At 49.2% G+C, this 17,578-nt stretch overlaps 1 non-coding gene across 1 annotated transcript; it reads right to left on the bottom strand.

Annotated features, from left to right (window-relative positions):
* Nucleotides 1-17,075: 17,075 nt before the first annotated feature.
* TRNAT-CGU (transfer RNA threonine (anticodon CGU)) lies at nt 17,076-17,147 on the bottom strand. Its single transcript has one exon. It is a non-coding gene; the product is annotated as a tRNA-Thr (tRNA).
* Nucleotides 17,148-17,578: the final 431 nt, after the last annotated feature.

Genomic DNA, 17,578 nt, shown 5'->3' with positions numbered 1-17,578 from the left:
TGATGCCTTGCACAAGAGATCATAATCAAAATCACGATTCCTGACAAAGTCTCAATATTTCACTCTATAAATTCTTAATTCATTTTCCAGCCATTTGTAGGTTACTGCTAGCTCCACCCTCTCAAATATCAGCAATTGCTGCTGCTCTTAAAGAAAATTCCACTTTGGGGAAATGTGATATTATTCCAGATGTTTTAGTCCATGGCAGTTCTGCCTAACCCAACCTGATTGTTGCTCTGTAATGCAGCTGAGCCTTGAACAGCTTCTGGAATTTATTCCTCTAACTACTGCACTTGCATATTTGAATTTAACCCTACCAACAGTCATATACTCAAAAGTCCTGTTCTTTGTAACAACAGAACCACCCCTAAAGAGTTTTTTTCCAACAACATAAAACCATGACTAATTTTAGCAGGCCTTTGGGCCACTGTAGATTAGTTCCTACAGCCTGCTGATTGAATTAAAGTGTTTTAAATTGAGTTCCTCAACATACTTCAAAAGTTATCATGCAGAGAGATTTTGTTGAATCAAATCTGCTTTCAAATTTTACAGTTTGAGGAAATTCCATACTTGGAACAGGAATAGAAAAAAAAAAATGAAGTGCATTTATAGAGATTCAAACCAGTTGTGAGAACTGGAATGTTACCATTTTCTTTCATTGGATTTCACCAGGAAAAGGATGGGAAGAGATCCTGCCCTGCCTCCAGCCATCCAGAACTGACCCTTTCAGCAGACTGGACAGTGCAGGTGATGTCTGCTCCTCAGAATCCCACCTGGAGCAGTGGGCATTACTCCATGGGCTGACATCTGCCCACCACTGGCCAAGTTCTGCACAGTAACTGCCTGAGCAGGACTCCAAAGCCTTGGCCAGGTGGAATGCTTTGTATTTAAAATAATAATAATAATGAATGACAGATCTATCAGGCATGACCTAGGAGTTACAACTCCAGTTCTGGACTGATGTCACTAACAAATCTGTATTGGGAAAATACTGAAATCCTACAAATGTGGGCACATCATCCATCCACTTGGACATCAGGGACACTGTGAAGGATTTTCTCCCAAAGGACACAAAGAACAAAGGTCCATTGCCTCCTACCATAGAAGGGAAAACCCAACAGCCTAAGCTTCATCACTTCACAGACCACCGAGATCCAAATAAAATTCAGGAAGCTTATCCAAAATCAAATCTACCAAGCAATGTCTTGGAAATATTTTGATTCTTCAGTGCTAAAGAAATATGCCATGAATCTAAAGCCCATGAGTTGGGAAGGGGAAGCTGTCCCCAGACCAGCATCACCCTGGCTCATTTTCTTCAGTCTGCAGCCACATGATTTCTTTTCCACACTGCTGCTGGCTCACACCAAGGTTCACACAAACGCCCAGGCTGGCAATGGGACCTGACAGAGGTGTTCTGCCTCCAGCAAGGAAGGGTTTCCCTGCCCCAGCAATCAGACACTCCCCTCTTTGGGATCTGAGCAGTTGTAACCCTCCTAGCAGTACCATCACATAGACTCTCCTTCTTCTCACTTGCTCTCCCAGAGAAACCCCTCTAACCAAGCAAGAATCACACTGGCAAAAGGAGACAGTGAAGTGCTTTGGGAAAGGCACGCAGGTGCCACCTGCAAATTTACCTTTGACAGGGTTGTCACTCAAAATGTGGCAAGGAGCCAAAGCCTCAGAGGTGTGTCCTCACCTGTGGGCCAGCACCAGCCATCCTGCAGCCTCTTCCAGGCTCTCCTCCCCTCTTCCCCTCCCCTCTGAGACCTGGCACTTTTGGGTCCTCAGGAAGGGAAGTGATGAAATCAGCAGGAGCTGGAAGGATTTTCTCAAGTAGGCCAGCAGTGGGAAGGAGAAGCACATTCCCTTCCCCGCCTGGTTTGCCTCCGAGTGCTGAAGAGCTGGCCTGGAGCAGGAGCTGGCATGGAGCACAGCCCGAGCTCGGCATTTGCCATCTGCAGATGGAGCCAAGAGCAGAGGGAAAAGTGCCTGCAAGCTGGGCACACACTCACTGCTCCACTCCTGTGGGGCTCAGCCCTGTCCAAGGCAGCAAGGCTCCAACACAAGCACGTCCAGCATTCTGTGAAAGGTCTGTACTGAACAACAGAGAAGATCCCAGGCACCATCTGACTCCAACCTGTCCCTGATTACACATTATCTGTAATCCAGAGGCTTGCTCTGCTCTGTGCCCTCCTGCAACTTAAAATACAGCCCTGGCTCGAAGGTCTCTATTTGCAAACATAGAGGAACAGTGGTTCTTAAATTGCAGGCAAACATTTGACTTCACTCAGGGCAATTCAAAGAATATCCTGCACGAACCCCACCCTTCTGCCTGACAACTCAAACTTTAATGCCTAGATAGTTTTCTTTCAGGCCTTATCACAGATAAAATAAGGCCCTTTCTGGGTTTTTTTTGCTGAAGGAGTAAAACCTGCCAAATATTTACCAACTCTTTCAGAAGGCTGAAAATGTCACCCCTACAGTGTAATAAACTTCCCCGGAAAGGCCCTGATAAATAGAAAGCCTTGCTGTACTGCCCAGAACTAGTTTAGTGTGGTCTAAGTATTGCCAAGTCTGACTGACAAAGGAAGCATATTTGTACACACAGAAAGATTAGCAAGAGAGGCATAAAGTTTATAAGTGAAAATAAAACAAAGCCCCATTATTAACCGGGGAGGGGGGAATAATTGAATCTGCATCCCAGAGAGCACAGAACATTATGAAAGCCTCAGAGCTAAAACAATAATTTAAGAACTTGTCCACAACTTGCAGCAGAAGCTTGAACCATCTCCTTTAGCATTTGGAAAGTGCTAAACCATGGTCTACCCCCAACCCAGCCTTCAGAGCAATATTATTTAAAAATAAAATATTTTTACTTGGTAATTTGACCCACAAAAAGTCACTTGGGGCATGAGGGAATGTTCCCTTCCAGCCTGAACTTTAATTCAGAGAGAATGTTTAAACTCCACAGTGTAAACCAGATGCTGAGAAGTACATCTGCATTGTACTGTATGTTCTTTGGGGCACAGACAGAAGTTGTAAAGTGCCTGTCAGTGCAGTGTGTGTGGCTACGAGCTAAATAATCCTAATAATGTAGATGAATGGAGAAAAACCCACATTCCTAGTACCAGCCAGTCTGTCAACAGAGTTCTTGCAGCTATAGACAACTATACCCACACTAGTGCAAACAGATGAATATTGCTTAAAAAATGTGTCCTTTCACCTTGGCAAATGCCATTAAGAAAAAAAACTCTAAAAGTGACTAGGGAGTTGGAAGCTCAAAGGTACACATTTAACAAACCTTGGTGGCCATAAAATGCTGAGCACTCACTTTCTACAGAAGCCAGGCTTCCACTGAATCTTGACTGGTACACTCAAATGAAAAGGTAGTAACTCAAATTATGCTCCAAAACAGGTTTCAGGGGGACAAAACTTGCCAGAGCTACTTAAAGACAGGAAGAAATTAACTCTTGCTGGAAAAATAAAAAGAATCCAGATTATGTTAAACCTGACAAAAGCTAAACTCAGCTCTTTACCCAGCTTAACAAAGAATAGCACAGTTAAGAAGCTCTGGTATGAAAGGGAAAACTTCACTTTAGCTAACCAGCAAGTCCGGGAGACCGACTAGCAACACAACCAACCTCCACAAAAATCACTGCTTGCCAGAGATGCCTAACAAGTTGCACAAGTTGGAAGGAGTGGGCTGAGGAGGCACAGGAATCTGCTCCCCGTCCCCCTTTCACACCATCAGGTTTTAATGTTAATGATACGGCTCCGCGTGCCTGAAGTATTTTTACACTATGCTCGTCTTCTTGGAGCGCCGACTTGTTCCAGGGCGGATGATTAGAATCAGATTTCTGTGATTTCACTGCAGATTCATTTCGTTAAGGGCCACAGATCTGCAGGGAGAAGAGGGCTGCAAACAGGCCAGCAGAGTGGGCTCCAAGGGGTTCTCTCCCAAACGGGGAACGGTATCTTTGCATTTACTCCCTACATTCAGGTAGTTTTCCTTTCTATGGCCACTAGACTGGGTTCTTTGGAAAACTAGGCACACAAGGAAAAGAAACATGCAAAAAGTTTTCCTTGAAATTTTGGTTTCAAAGCTCCCAACCAGAATAGGTTCATGAAGAGAACAGGCCCAAGTAAAACCTGACTGCATCCACGTCCCCCAAGTCAAAAGAAGCACCTGAGGGACCACACATAGGAGATAATCTTGATCTGTCAAGGTCTGTATGTCCTGACATGTGTCAGAGCAATAGCTATTAATACACATGTTAGCGTGCTGCACGCAAGTGTTTGCAAATAAAGGCTGAAGCAGAAAAAAAAAGTCTGTAACAGCATTTGTAAATTTCTCCTAACTGCAAAAGAAATAACACTTATTTTTCATGGGCAATGGCTACAGAAGATTGTGCTGAAAACTGAGTTTGTTCATAAAAAATTAATAGGAACCGAGCATAAAAGTTGTGTGAGTCTGTGTACACACATACAGAATGTAGACTCCTGCAATTGCTACATCACAGAGAAAATCAAATTCTAAGTGGCTCAAAAAAACACAGAGGGAGATTTTAATTTTACATTTGCTTTTATAGACCTTAGCCATGAGAATACTGTTGCCACTTGGCCTTTTTCTTTACTGGAGGTCAATATCATTGACTTTTTACAAGAGAGAAGTAAAAACATCTCGAAATAAATCAAAAAATTATGAGGACCCTCAAAATAGTTGTAAGAACTTAAAATGCAATGTAACATAACACAGAAGGGCACAGAAGTTATAAATATGACGCTATACAAGCCAAGAGTAATATACACACCCGGAGTTGTATATACACCGTGCCCAAAGAAGGAGCACAAACCAGTGTCTGCAGACGTGCAGTGTGCCGAATCGAAATCCGACAAATAATAAGGAACTCCGGAATGCTGGGTGGTAAAAACGCTTAGGTGAGTAAGAGAATTTCCGGCTAGAGAAATAGCCCGGCTGCTCCGGATGGATGTGACTAGATTTACTAAAAAAAAAAAAAAAAAAAAGGAAAAAAGAAAACAGATGTGTTTTTAGAAAGTGAAAGCGGAGGAAAGGATGCACATGGTCCTGCGGGAGCGAAACCGAGCGCTCGCTCCGCGCCAAGGCAGGGCCGGGCACAGCTGGTCCGGACCGCCGCGAAGCCGCGGCGACGGCCGCCAGCACCGGTAGGACGCGCACGTTTAAAGCCCTTTCCGAGGCAGAAGAATACAAAGTGCACTTACGGTTCGCGGAGAACCAGCTCCATTCTCTCCCCGCGGCCGGCCGGGCACCCGCCGGCGCCGGGCGAGCCGCGGTGCCCGCGCAGCGCCCGCCGTGCCCCGGACCCGCCCGGGCCGGGCCCGGGCAGCGCCGCCGCGCTCCGTCTTCGCCCGGCAGGTCCCGGGAGCCGAGAACTGGGACTTTGTAGGCCAGTTGAAGACACGAACCTCTCATCTCGCCCGCAAAGACCCAGCCCTCAGCTCGCCCATCAGCCGCAGGCGACCACTGCTCACCGCTATCTTTAACTGAACCCCCTTTTCTGGCCGGTGCTCGCCGCCAGCGCAGAGCCCCGGCCCCGGGGCCATCGGGGACGCCGCCGGAGGGGGATCATCCCCTCGGCCGGGAGAGGCAGCGATCCACGCAGCCCCCTCCCCGAACTTGAGAGCTGTCCCGGTCCCGGCTCCCGGAGCCGGTCCCGCACCCCGGGCCGGGCCCGACGCCCACCGTGACTCGGCACCGCTGATCCCGCTCCTGCGGGAACTTCGCGCGCGGAGAGGTGGAGCGAAAACACCAAACGGACAGAAAATCCCGAGCGCCTCCGTTACCTGCTCTGAGTAGCGGGGGCACGGGAACGGAGCTCGTGGGGCCCCGCCGCCGCCTCCCCGCCCAGAGCCGCAGGTCCTCGGGAATCCGCACGGGAAGGGCTCGGGCTGAGCTACAGCCGAGCGGGCAGCGGCGGCGGGCGGGCGGCCGCGCTCCCCTCTCCTGCCTCCCGCAGCCCAGGGGCTCGCAGATAGGTATGTAAGCCGGTATTGATCACGGTGGGTTTTTTCCTACCCTTCCTCTTTGCCCTTGCAAAAGGCAAAAAATAAAAATAAATAAATAAAATGCGTTGCCACAAGGGACGTTGCAACATTTCTGTCGGCTTTTCAAACGCGGCGTTTGCCCCAGCGAGATTGAAGTATCCCGACTGAAGAGCACCAGAGAAGTAGGGGAAAGAGAGGAAAAATACCAAAACCACCCAAAAGCAGAAGGAAAAAAAAAAAAAAAGCCAAAATCCAACACCCAAAGCCATCAAACCGGAGAGAGACGAGCTGCTCCGTGCAGCGTTGCGGTCCCGAGTGGCGGGGCTCCCGTCCGGGGCAGACACGCGTCCCTCAAAAGTTCGCTCCACGTGTTGCGGCCGCGTCCCGGGAGGGTCGGCGCGGCCCGGCGCACCGGGGCGGTGCGGGCTCGTTCCGCCGGTCCCGCGCCGTTTAAGGAAGCGGCCAGTCCCCACCCCTGCGCCGGGCAGCTCCCGCCGCAGCCCGGCCCGGCGGCTTCGGCGGCTCTGTCGGGCTGCCGTCCCCGGCCGCTGCCGTCCCCGGCCGCTGCCGTCCGCCGCGCGGGCCCGGCCGGCGCCGCGGAGCGGAGCGGCCGCCGCGCCCCGCGCAGCCCCGGCCGCGCCCGCCCTTCCCGCGCTCCTCCCGCCGGGGCTGCCCCGCGCGCGACGGGCCGGCGCGCCCCCTGCCGGCCGCTCCCGGCGCTGCGCGGAGCGGGGCGAGCGTCGGCCGGGCCGGGACAAACCCGGGGGGAGACCCTGCGGAGAGACCCTGGGGAGAGACCCTGGGGACAGACCCTGGGGAGAGACCCTGGGGAGAGACCCTGCGGAGAGACCCTGCGGACAGACCCTGAGGAGAGACCCTGGGGAGAGACCCTGCGGAGAGACCCTGGGGAGAGACCCTGGGGAGAGACCCTGCGGAGAGACCCTGCGGAGAGACCCTGGGGACAGACCCTGGGGACAGACCCTGGGGAGAGACCCTGGGGACAGACCCTGCGGAGAGACCCTGAGGAGAGACCCTGAGGAGAGACCCTGGGGAGAGACCCTGGGGAGAGACCCTGGGGACAGATCCTGCGGAGAGACCCTGCGGAGAGACCCTGGGGACAGACCCTGGGGACAGACCCTGGGGAGAGACCCTGGGGACAGACCCTGGGGAGAGACCCTGCGGAGAGACCCTGGGGAGAGACCCTGGGGAGAGACCCTGCGGAGAGACCCTGGGGAGAGACCCTGGGGACAGACCCTGCGGAGAGACCCTGAGGAGAGACCCTGAGGAGAGACCCTGCGGACAGACCCTACAGACAGTCCCTGCAGACAGTCCCTGCGGACAGACCCTGCGGACAGACCCTGAGGAGAGACCCTACAGACAGACCCTACAGACAGACCCTGGGGACAGACCCTACAGACAGACCCTGAAGATAGACCCTGTGGCCAAACCCTGCACCCAAACCCTGCGGACACCCCGGCATAGCCCGGCGGCGACACCCGCTCCGCACCCGCACGCACCGAGGCTGCTCGCAGCCAGCATCTCCCCACACTGCTCCCTGCATATCGCCCCGTACATCTCCCTGCGCTGCTCTGTCTGTGGGATAACTCCCCACACGTCTCCCCACACATCTCCCCACACTGTTCCTGAACTGTTCCCTATATGTCCAGCCTTCCCCTGCACGCCTTGAAGTGGGCATGCACACCTGGTGTGTATCACAGGTATGTCAGAGGACATACTCTGCCCTTCCATGTGTGCCAAGTCTCTTAATTTATATCTCCAGTAAAGCTGGCTCAGTACACCTCTATGAGTGAGAAAACCTGGGCACAAAGCATAGCTGTACCCTGTATAGAAAAATGGTGTCATTTCTTTACACTACACTCAGTCATAAATGCGTTTTAAGAAAATGCCACAAGGACCTGAAAAGGTTTTGGCTTCTTTTGGAATGATTTTTGTGTTCAGGCATTATGTAATTGTGTGCTCATGTGTGACGTAATTGTGCGCTCACATGTGACATAATTATGTGCTCATGCATGCGGTAATTGTGTGTTCATGCATTAGATAATTGTATGCTCATGCATGAGGTAATTGTGTGCTCATGCATTAAATAATTGTATGCTCATGCATGAGATAATTGTGTGCTCATGCATGACATTATTGTGCCTTCATGCATGTGGTAATTTTGTGTTCATGCATGATATAATTGTGTGCTCATACGTGAAAGAATCAAAACTAACAGCCAGAGGCCTCATCTTTTAAATCTTTGGGCTCAGCACCCAATGCACCTCTCTGTCATCTACACCACACTGTTTTCCTGTATCTGTACTGAAGACAAGGCAGCTCTGTGTATGCATTGCTGTGGATGTGGCAAGTGACTCTACCTGGCCTGTGTGGATAGAGTGCCAGAGAGAGAACTTGAACTGATCTGCCACAGAGCTGCTCTCAATCAACACTGTGAAGCCATCCTCTACACAGAAGAACGTGTTCCTTGGCTAGAGGCCTGATGAATATGTAGAGCCAAGGAACATGTTTAAAACTGATAGTAGAATGCAAAGTGAATCATGGACCATGGGCAAAAAGGTTGGAAGAGGGACAGAGCTCTATGAGCCTTTTGAAAATAAGACATTCTGGCAGAAGGTAGAAAAAATAAAGAATTTCTTGACCATCTGGAGGGGTTCTGCAGAGATTATACCTAGAGAGTACAGAAGAAATTAAGACTTCCCAAAAGAGGTATAAAAGACACTAACCTTTTCTCTGGTGAAGGGAATAGATGCTCTAGAAATCACTTGGGTTGAACAAAAAAAGGCCTCATCAGCTTTTAGGAAATAAGAGACTGCTGCTCTTACAGGATGCAAGTTACATCCACCAACCTCACTCTCATTTAAAAAAATTTTTTTAATACTTTTTTTTTTCTCAGTCTCAATCATGTAGCTACTTGAAACACCACAGAATAATTCTGAGAACAACAAATTCACAGCAAAAAATTTACCTATGTTTATGGAAGGAAGAGCATGAGCCAGGGAATGGAGTTCCTCCCTAATAGAGCTGATGGCACATTGCTTCTCTGATGTCCTGACCAACTGCTTAATTTGCTATTTTCAGCAGCCTCAAAACATGTTGCCTCTTGTCTTGACCTGGCCCCCACTAGTATCGATGTGAAGCGCCACTTCATTTTCATGAGAGCAGAGCAAGACTTTCACACAACGTTTTTGCCCAGCAGGAGCTTGTTTGCAGGGAGCCTGATCCCATGGGATGTGCTCAGCTGCTGGCAGCCCATTCCCACTTCCACTGATGCCCCGGCAGCCCTGTGGTAGTAACAGGATAAGGCATATTTCAGGCAAGGCTTCACTTGGCAGGAGGTACTTCCGTACCTGGCAAGGTCAGGTCCTAGGACTTCATCTCCTCTCACAAATACCTGCTGGCTGCCCTTCATGGTGTGCAGAATCCATGCACAGGGAATGCACGAGTGCACCCCCCGCCTGGATGGGAGCTGGGAAGAGGATTATGTCCACATAGAGTTCAGATGTAATCACTAGCATATCAAATTGTCAAGCATCACAACTTACACAATTCTAAAAATAAACATAACCAGTTTCTTTCAAGATGTTTGGCAGGTAAATGGTTAATATATTAATAACGTTTGGCCAGCAATAGACCTGAATAATAACTATAGAACAACAGATTCTGTCACTTCTGAAAATACTCTCTTTGGAAAAATAGAAAACATTTTCACAAGAGCCACAAACCAGAAGGAGTTGCTTCTTGAGAAGTGTTCATGAAGTGGAAGCCAGGTGTGAAAGCTCCAAAGTCAGGAGGGATCTTCTGTGGGTGGGAGAGTGCCCTGCCTGCTGCTGAGAGGAACATGGACCTTGTGGACGGTGCTTGGTCCAGTGGAATGAAGACATGCATTAGTCTGAGTCTGTCTTTCTCAATCCTGCCTGGACTTATGCAGTACCTTTCTCTGCCAGTAGATCCACTGATTTGTTAACTCTTGTGTGTGGTACTAAGCAGCATGTGAGCAAGAACGGCTTGTAGCCAACAGCTTGGTATTTTGGCATCTGACCTTGTTGAGAAAGAGACTGGATTGTCAAAAATGTTAAACTTGAACACAGTGTAATGACAGAAACAGTTGAAATCCACTGATGGCACAGGATGAATTTCTGGTCTTCAGCCATGGATATGAATCCATGCCAGAGACAAGGGTCAGAGCCCTCTCTCTCCATTTATTTTTTTTTTTTTTTTAAGTCAGAAGAGTAGGAATAGCAAGTTTGTGATTAAAAGTTGAGAAATATGCAAATATGATGTACTGCAAGGAACATGTACCTGTGTACCTGTGCAGGAACACCAAGCAGCCAGGTTCACTAAGGATGCATAGGAAACTGCAGTCCCTCCTCTGAGATCCTTTCTAGAATCTGGTGGTTTACCTCAGAGCACCCATGTAACACCAGTGAGCTGCAGCCTCCAGTCACTGCTCAGACATGCTCTGGTTCTCTGCTCACTGGCCAAGGTTCTGCCTGTCCAAAGAACCTCTGACAAATCATCCATACAAGAGGAATGCTTTACCAAAAATTTGGCCTTCATATTTAAAGTATGTGTGCATATATTGGAGAAAGGAGAAAATCACAGGACTAATGAGCTCTGATTAAACTCAGAAATAATGGTTTCCTGTTCAAACACAGAGCTCTGTCTCTTCTTAGGACAACTACCTCATCCCCAATTGTGTCTATTAAAGACAATTACTGGGGGAGACAGATATGTGTAACCAGATGTGGAAATAACGGTCAGCACCATATGCAGTTTAAATTCTTTGGGCCTGAACAAGTTACATAAAAAAAAATTGTGTGTGTGTGTGTTTGTACATTGTGGAGCAGCTGTCAATGGGGAAATCCCCTTAGCCCACTTTAATCCTATGTTCCACAATCCCCAGGGATTAAACAAATGCACTAACATTATTTACTGTAATGCTCCCTCCCTGGGGGGCTTCAGTCCATGAAATCCACTCCAGCATTTGCAAGTTCCAGTTGTGAAATAGGCTGTGCACATTCTATATTTGGTAGCTCACAAGCACTCTTTCAGTTGGGCCCAGAGTGATGAAAGGACAGGAGTCAGGAATTCAGCCCAAGCAGGTCTCAAAGGGACCAGGCTCAGGCTTGGAGCTCATTTCCCACTGTGCAGGTCTTGCACAGGCACTGAGGCATTGCAGTGACTGCTGAGAGGGGACAGTGATCACCGGACTCTACAAGATGCTTCCCTAAAGTTAAAGATGCTGCTGCAGTGTAAATCTTCCTATCTATATTCTAGACATATGAAATGAGGCTTTAAATCCAGATACACCAGTAGAGCCTCACACACCTTCTGCTTCCCATTTCCTATGATGAAATCTATGTTCAAACTTGGGTACAATCCCTGTGAAATTAGTGACAGGGATTCCCCAGATCCAGATGCATAATCCTTACAGTCCCAACAAAGCTGTGACAGTGCAAACTGCACACCATCAAACTCTTGCAACCATCTGGGTTCAAGTGATGGCCACAAAGCCCAGCAATAACACAGACAAGATTCAGGCTCCCAAGGACCCTCTGACATACTTGCAAGGCCAGCTGATTACTCCATCTCTTGCTTAAGCTTCCCATCCAAGATTATTACAGCTTCTTCAGAGACAGTAAACATTACATGCTATATTAGGCTGTCCTTGCCTTGAATTCATATACAGTTTGAATTCTTTAACTTGGGTGATTGTACCAACTTCAGCACTAGTTTGAAGCATCACCACAAACGAGCTGGCAAGGCAGAGCACCTTCTGAGGCAGCCACTGCTCTTAGTGCAGGGGATGGTTTGGCCCCATGTCCTTCAGGCACAGCAAACAGTACAACTTCAGAGGCAAAAGAGTTTCACAAAACAGCTGAGAACTTCTGGAGGTCACCTGGTCACACCCCCTGCTCAAGTAGGGTCACCTAAAGAAGGCTGCCCTGGGCTATGTCTGGATGAATTTTGAATTTCTCCAAGGATGGAGACTTCACAGCCTGTTCCACCATCCATCCTGCTCACTTGGAAAACTCTTTCCTTATGTTTGAGTAGAACCCCCTCTGTTTCATTCTTTTTCATTTCTCTTTTCCTGTTTGTTGCTGAAGCTTTTGCACTGACCTGCTATCTCAGGCTGGCCTCTGAGCCTGGCTTTGTCACTGTAACCCCCAGGCCCTGTGCAGCTGTACTGTGCAGAATGCAAAGGCAATTCCTCTTCCTGAGATTCAGAGAATCGCTTAGGTTGGAAAAGACCTTTCAGAGTCCAACATTAACTGGGCACTGTTAAGTCCACCACTAAGCCATGTCCCTAAGCAACACATCTTTTAAATCCCTTCAGGGAGGCTGACTCAACCATTTCCCTGGGCAGCTCTTTCCAAGGCTTGGCATCCTTTTGGTGAAGAAATTTTTCCTACTATCCAACCTAAGCCCTCCCTGGTGCAACTTGAGGCCATTTCCTCTTGTCCTATTGCTATATTAATCCAACACCTGACTCTGCTCCCATGGCACTGTGTTTACAAACATATCATTTCATCAGCTCAAATAGAATTTTTTTCCAATTTACAGAAAGATCATCACAATAAAACTATGCTCATGTTACTGCTCTTCATCCTGCAACAGCTTGCTCACTGCAGTGAACTTCATCCAGTGGTAAAAGCATGAGTATACACAGATAAAGAGAACCCTGCACACAAACCTTCCAGGCCTAGGCTCTGATACTCTTTCTAATTTTTTCTTTTCATATAGTTTACAGCCAAGAACATAAGAAAGTACCTGAGAGGGAGGCAGGGAGAAGAGCAGGGCTTCTGTGAGCAGCAGGTCCTGTGCTGCTGAGGATAAACAGGCTGCGAAGAAGGGATTAGCAACCTCCCATCCAGCCATCCATCCTGCTCCTCCTTCCCTGCATAATTGCAGCTCATTTGAGACACACTGCCCGGAATGTCAGCTGGCATTTTTTGGGTTCCCCAGAAGCAGTAGCTGCCATTCAGCACCACTAATCTAAAATGTGTTTCACAGGCTCTGCACTACACCAGTGAGGAGTCCCACTCCCTCTCGTGGGTGCCCTCAGAGCTCATTCACAAAGTCGTGCAGCTCTCATTCCCACTGGCACCCTGGCTCTCAGAGGAGCAGCAGCATTGCTGTGCTGGGTCCTCCATCCTTTCTGGTCAGGTAGGAAAACCCTGCCCTGTCCATTAATATCTAATTACAGATGACAGCAGCAACGTTGGGGGCCCGTGTAAGAGTTGCTACTCCTGTAGTAAAGCAAAAATACAACCAGGCTCCTCACAGGGGAACTTCCCAACTGCTGCCCTCACATTTCTGAAGAAGGGAACACCAGTAACTTTGTCCCTTGAACATAGAATAAGGATTATCTCTCAGTCTTTCTTACAGTGAGTTTTCAAGGGGAAAAAAATAATTCTTATTTCCTATCTCACTGTCATTTTTTAAATTACTGAATTCTGTAGCATTCAATGGATTACTATTCACAAACACATACCTGTTCCTCTGGCAGAACAAATCGAGTAATTTCTGTTTCTGCTGGAGCCTTCGGCATGCAGACAAAAACATTTTTTATTCATCAGTGGTAAAAGGCTACAGCCATTTGACTTTAAACACAGACATGCTTCTGGGCTCTCTTCCAGGAAGTCTGTGTCACCCAGGCTTTAGATCAATATGTTTGTCTGCAAAGTCACCCTTTTGATCTGTAATTTTTCATTTTGACACAAGAAATGCCTTTTGGTCAAACTTCAGCAGTCCATTAAATTCCATGCATAATAGAAATGGGAATCACATTGCTGTAGCCATGCAAAGATTTCCACAGTTTGGGGTTTATTTACTCATGGGTTAATTTACTCTGCCATATATCTGGGACTCAGACAATGCTGCAAATACTGTTCTGTGCCTCATCTGAGCTCACTGCTTCCTGCCCAGTTTGGGGTGGTCTCGCTGGCACTGGCAGCTTTATAAAACCCTTTGTATGTTTAGTTGTCCAACCTGCAGGAAATGTTGTTGAGGTTTTGGACTGAGCACATGGAGCATCCTCCCACCCTGGTCCTGCTGTTCACCTCAGAAAGAGGGGTCTGGGCTGCTGGGAGGGCAACTGTGCCCGGCCTGTGGCCCAGCTGGCTCAGCCTGGTCACCCCTGGCACACCACGCTCTGTTTGCACAACCCAGCACAGCCCTTTTCTTTCCAAGGTCAAGGTTTCAGGGCTTGGGTGGCTGATTTTTTTTCCCTCTCTCTCCTCCCTATCCTCCCCCCACTTTTTTTTTTTTTTTTTTTAAGGTTCCAGCCATCCCATGGAAGGATAACCCAAAAAGCAGAGAGATGGGAAATCAATCCAACACATTATTAGTGGGAAAGGCTGGTCTGCCCAGCTTTTGGGACAATCCCCCTGCCTGGCTTCACACAGCAAGGTCCAAGCAAGGCTTTCCAATGATCTCACTGCTATTTCTGACCAGACACAGCTCCTGCCGTGTTCCCAACACCCTGGGTTTTGCTTGCTGAAGTTTGACCCAAGGGAGGATGCAACAGACACTCAGGAGAGTTGCAAAGTGCTGAAAATGTTCATATAATCCAAACAAACCCCATTATTTTCAGTCCCCATTCTCATATTACCTTTCAAAAGCAAACATTTTCTGTCAGTCTCTAAAACATATAACTCAGAAATACTGCTAAAATTGAAAGTTTACAAGAAATACTGTTAAAATTGATTAATTTCTACACTTATTTTAAAGCCGTCGGGAAAATGGATTCTGAATAACTGGTTTGTCAAGCAAGAGAGGACAGGGAATTCTATATTTAAATATGGCCAAGATTTCCAGCAATAACATATCTTTTAAGTACATTAATTGTAATATGATTTTATTAGGTAATTAACAGAGGCCTCATTTTAATTCTCATTTAATAGCTCCTCATTTCATAGAGGTGTTATATTCAGAGAAAAGCAGCTCAGTATTTTCTGGAAAAGAAAATCAAAAATCTTAAAGAGCAACTCAGAAGGGCCACCTAAAAAATTTTATGTTTTCAGTCAAGACTTGTGTCCAAAATAAACAACTCTTTCCTCAATCCACCAAAAAACCCCAAGCCAAACCCATCTCCAGCACAGCTATGATCAGATCATAAATGTCTTGATTAAAGTTCATTGGCTGGCACTTCAGGACTTTAGCTACTAATTACAGCCAAAATCAAATTTATTGCCTGAGTGAGTAAGAAGAGGGGGCAGCAATTTGGGAGGTGAGCAAAGACGTGACCTGCCCAACACAGCCCTGCCCTGAAGACAGCAACAAGGGCAGGATGGCACAAACAGAATGCCTGTCCCTAACAGAAAGGATCCCCTCGTGGTGTTCCAGAAGTGAAGATGCACAACAGCAATCCTGGGCAAAGTCTTTCCCATGGGCCCCTCCCTGGGACTTCAGCAGGAGCCTGTGAAGGACCTTCCTCACAGACACTGGGAGCTAGAGGGAATATTCCAGTTCTGCAGAGATTGAAGTTAAGCAACTGGTGAGCTGCCTGGATGTGTTATGGCCACAGAGAACAGCGATGCCAGAGCTTTATTAAAATACCTGGTTCACAGTCCTGGGTTCATGGCACACGTTTGGGCAGGACCTGACTGCTCGAGTTTACAGGATGGGAAACCTGCTTCAGGGAGAACCTCAGTTTCACAACTGGTTTCAACCAGAAACAAACCCACAGAATTCTTAAAATCTCTGCAAAAGCAGCAAGATGGCTTTTGAACCAGTAGAAACATTTTGGTTTGACATTCCGCTGTGATGTAGGGAAAAAAAAATAAACCAAAAGAGGGTGTTTCAAAGCTGGAACTTTTGTCCTCAAAAACCTCCAACAAAGGTGATGGGATTTGACAGCACTCTATTTTGCAAGTAAAATAGCGTCTGCATTTTTCTAAACAAGTTCTAAACTGCATTTCCTGCTTTTATATCAAAACATACTACAGCTTGTTTTGTGGCTTGCTAATGACATCCTGCACAACCATTTTGTACAGACCTCCCCAAGCACCTCATGCAGACACACTTCCAGTCCCTGCTAAGAAAGGCAAACAGCCTCCTGCCCCATCAGGTCCAGGCCAAGTGTGGCACGGGAAACAGCAAAACCAGCTTTTTCTTAAGCATCAAAGGAAGCAGCAAGTTATTTCCAAGAGGCTCCTCTGCTTTGCCCAGATACCTGGCTATTGCTGATTTTGCAATACAATGAGTCTACTCTTTACATATTTTAAGCTGTCTGAAAGCAGCAATAACCAAAATGATATTATACGGAGGCAGCAGAAATGCCCTCACACGTGTCATGCTTTGCACAGACTGATAGATCAAGAACCAAGGAATTAGGGTAAATTCTAGTGTAAATGGTACAATCTCATGGAAAGGGTGGTCAGACATTGGAACAGGCTGCCCTGAGAAATGGTGGAATCGCCATCTCTGAAAGGGTTAAAAGAGGTGGACCTGGCAGCGCTGGGTTAATGGTTGGACTCGATGATCTTACAGGGCTTGTCCCACCGTACCAATCGCATGACTTTAACTGCACTGGGCACTTGCTTGCTGCAGGGTTCGGCCTGTGTACCTGTGAGAAGTACATCAAACCAGCACGCACAGAGCAGGCACCCGGAGGATCCCTCACACCGGGCGCACCTAACACCTGCCCTGCAGCATCGCAGCGCAGACATCTGCTTTGTCCTAGCTGTGATTCACCCAGCTCAGGACACAGGTCCAGAGGCAAAACGCCGAGAAGTGTCCTCTACAAGAGGCTTACTGATTCGGGAGGGACACCGGGGCTCCCAGAGATGCTCACCCACGGGCCGCACGATACTGCCCGCGGGCTCCCAGCCGGTTCTGCGGCACAGACACAACGGGAGTCGGGGACACCCGGCCGGCCGCACGGTGGAACTTCCCCCGCGATCCGCGGCTTCCTCGCGGGGCTCCGGGGCCGGTTCTCCGACACTGACAGCAAAAATGAGCCGCAAACGGGGCGGCGTCCGCGGCCTCCCCGCGGCGGAGCTGCCAGCGCACCGCGCTGCCTCGGCAGGCACGGACGGGGTTCGAACCCGCGATCTTCGGTTTACGAGACCGACGCCTTACCACTTGGCCACCGCGCCCGACGGGCTGGCTGCACCCGCGCGCCGCCAGTGGAAGGCGGCGAGCGGCGCGGCCGGGCGGGGCCGGGCGGGGCCGGGCCAGGACGAGCCGGGCCGGGCCGGGCCAGGACGAGCCGGGCGGGGCCGGGCCGGGACGAGCCGGGCCAGGACGAGCCGGGCCAGGACGAGCCGGGCCGGGCGGAGAGGGCGGCCCGGGGCGGTGGGGTCGCGGCGGGGCGGGGCGGCGGGAAGGGGCGCGTGGGCGAGCCCTGCCCGCCCGCAGAGCGCGGCGTCCCCCGCCCCGCGGCGCTCCTCGGAGAGCCCCGCCCGCTGCCGCCGCCCCGCCGCCCCCGAGCCCCGCTGCTCCGACGCCGCGGAATCCCCGGTGGAGCTTGGCTGTCCTTCCTGCCGGTGTTCCGGCAGAGGAACGCTGCGAAATCACGGGCTGCCTC

This window comes from Lonchura striata, chromosome 19, assembly GCF_046129695.1.
Source record: "Lonchura striata isolate bLonStr1 chromosome 19, bLonStr1.mat, whole genome shotgun sequence".
NCBI classification, from domain to species: Eukaryota; Metazoa; Chordata; class Aves; order Passeriformes; family Estrildidae; genus Lonchura; species Lonchura striata.
Note: the sequence above shows the minus strand (reverse complement) of the source record. Positions and strands in the feature narration are given on the sequence as shown.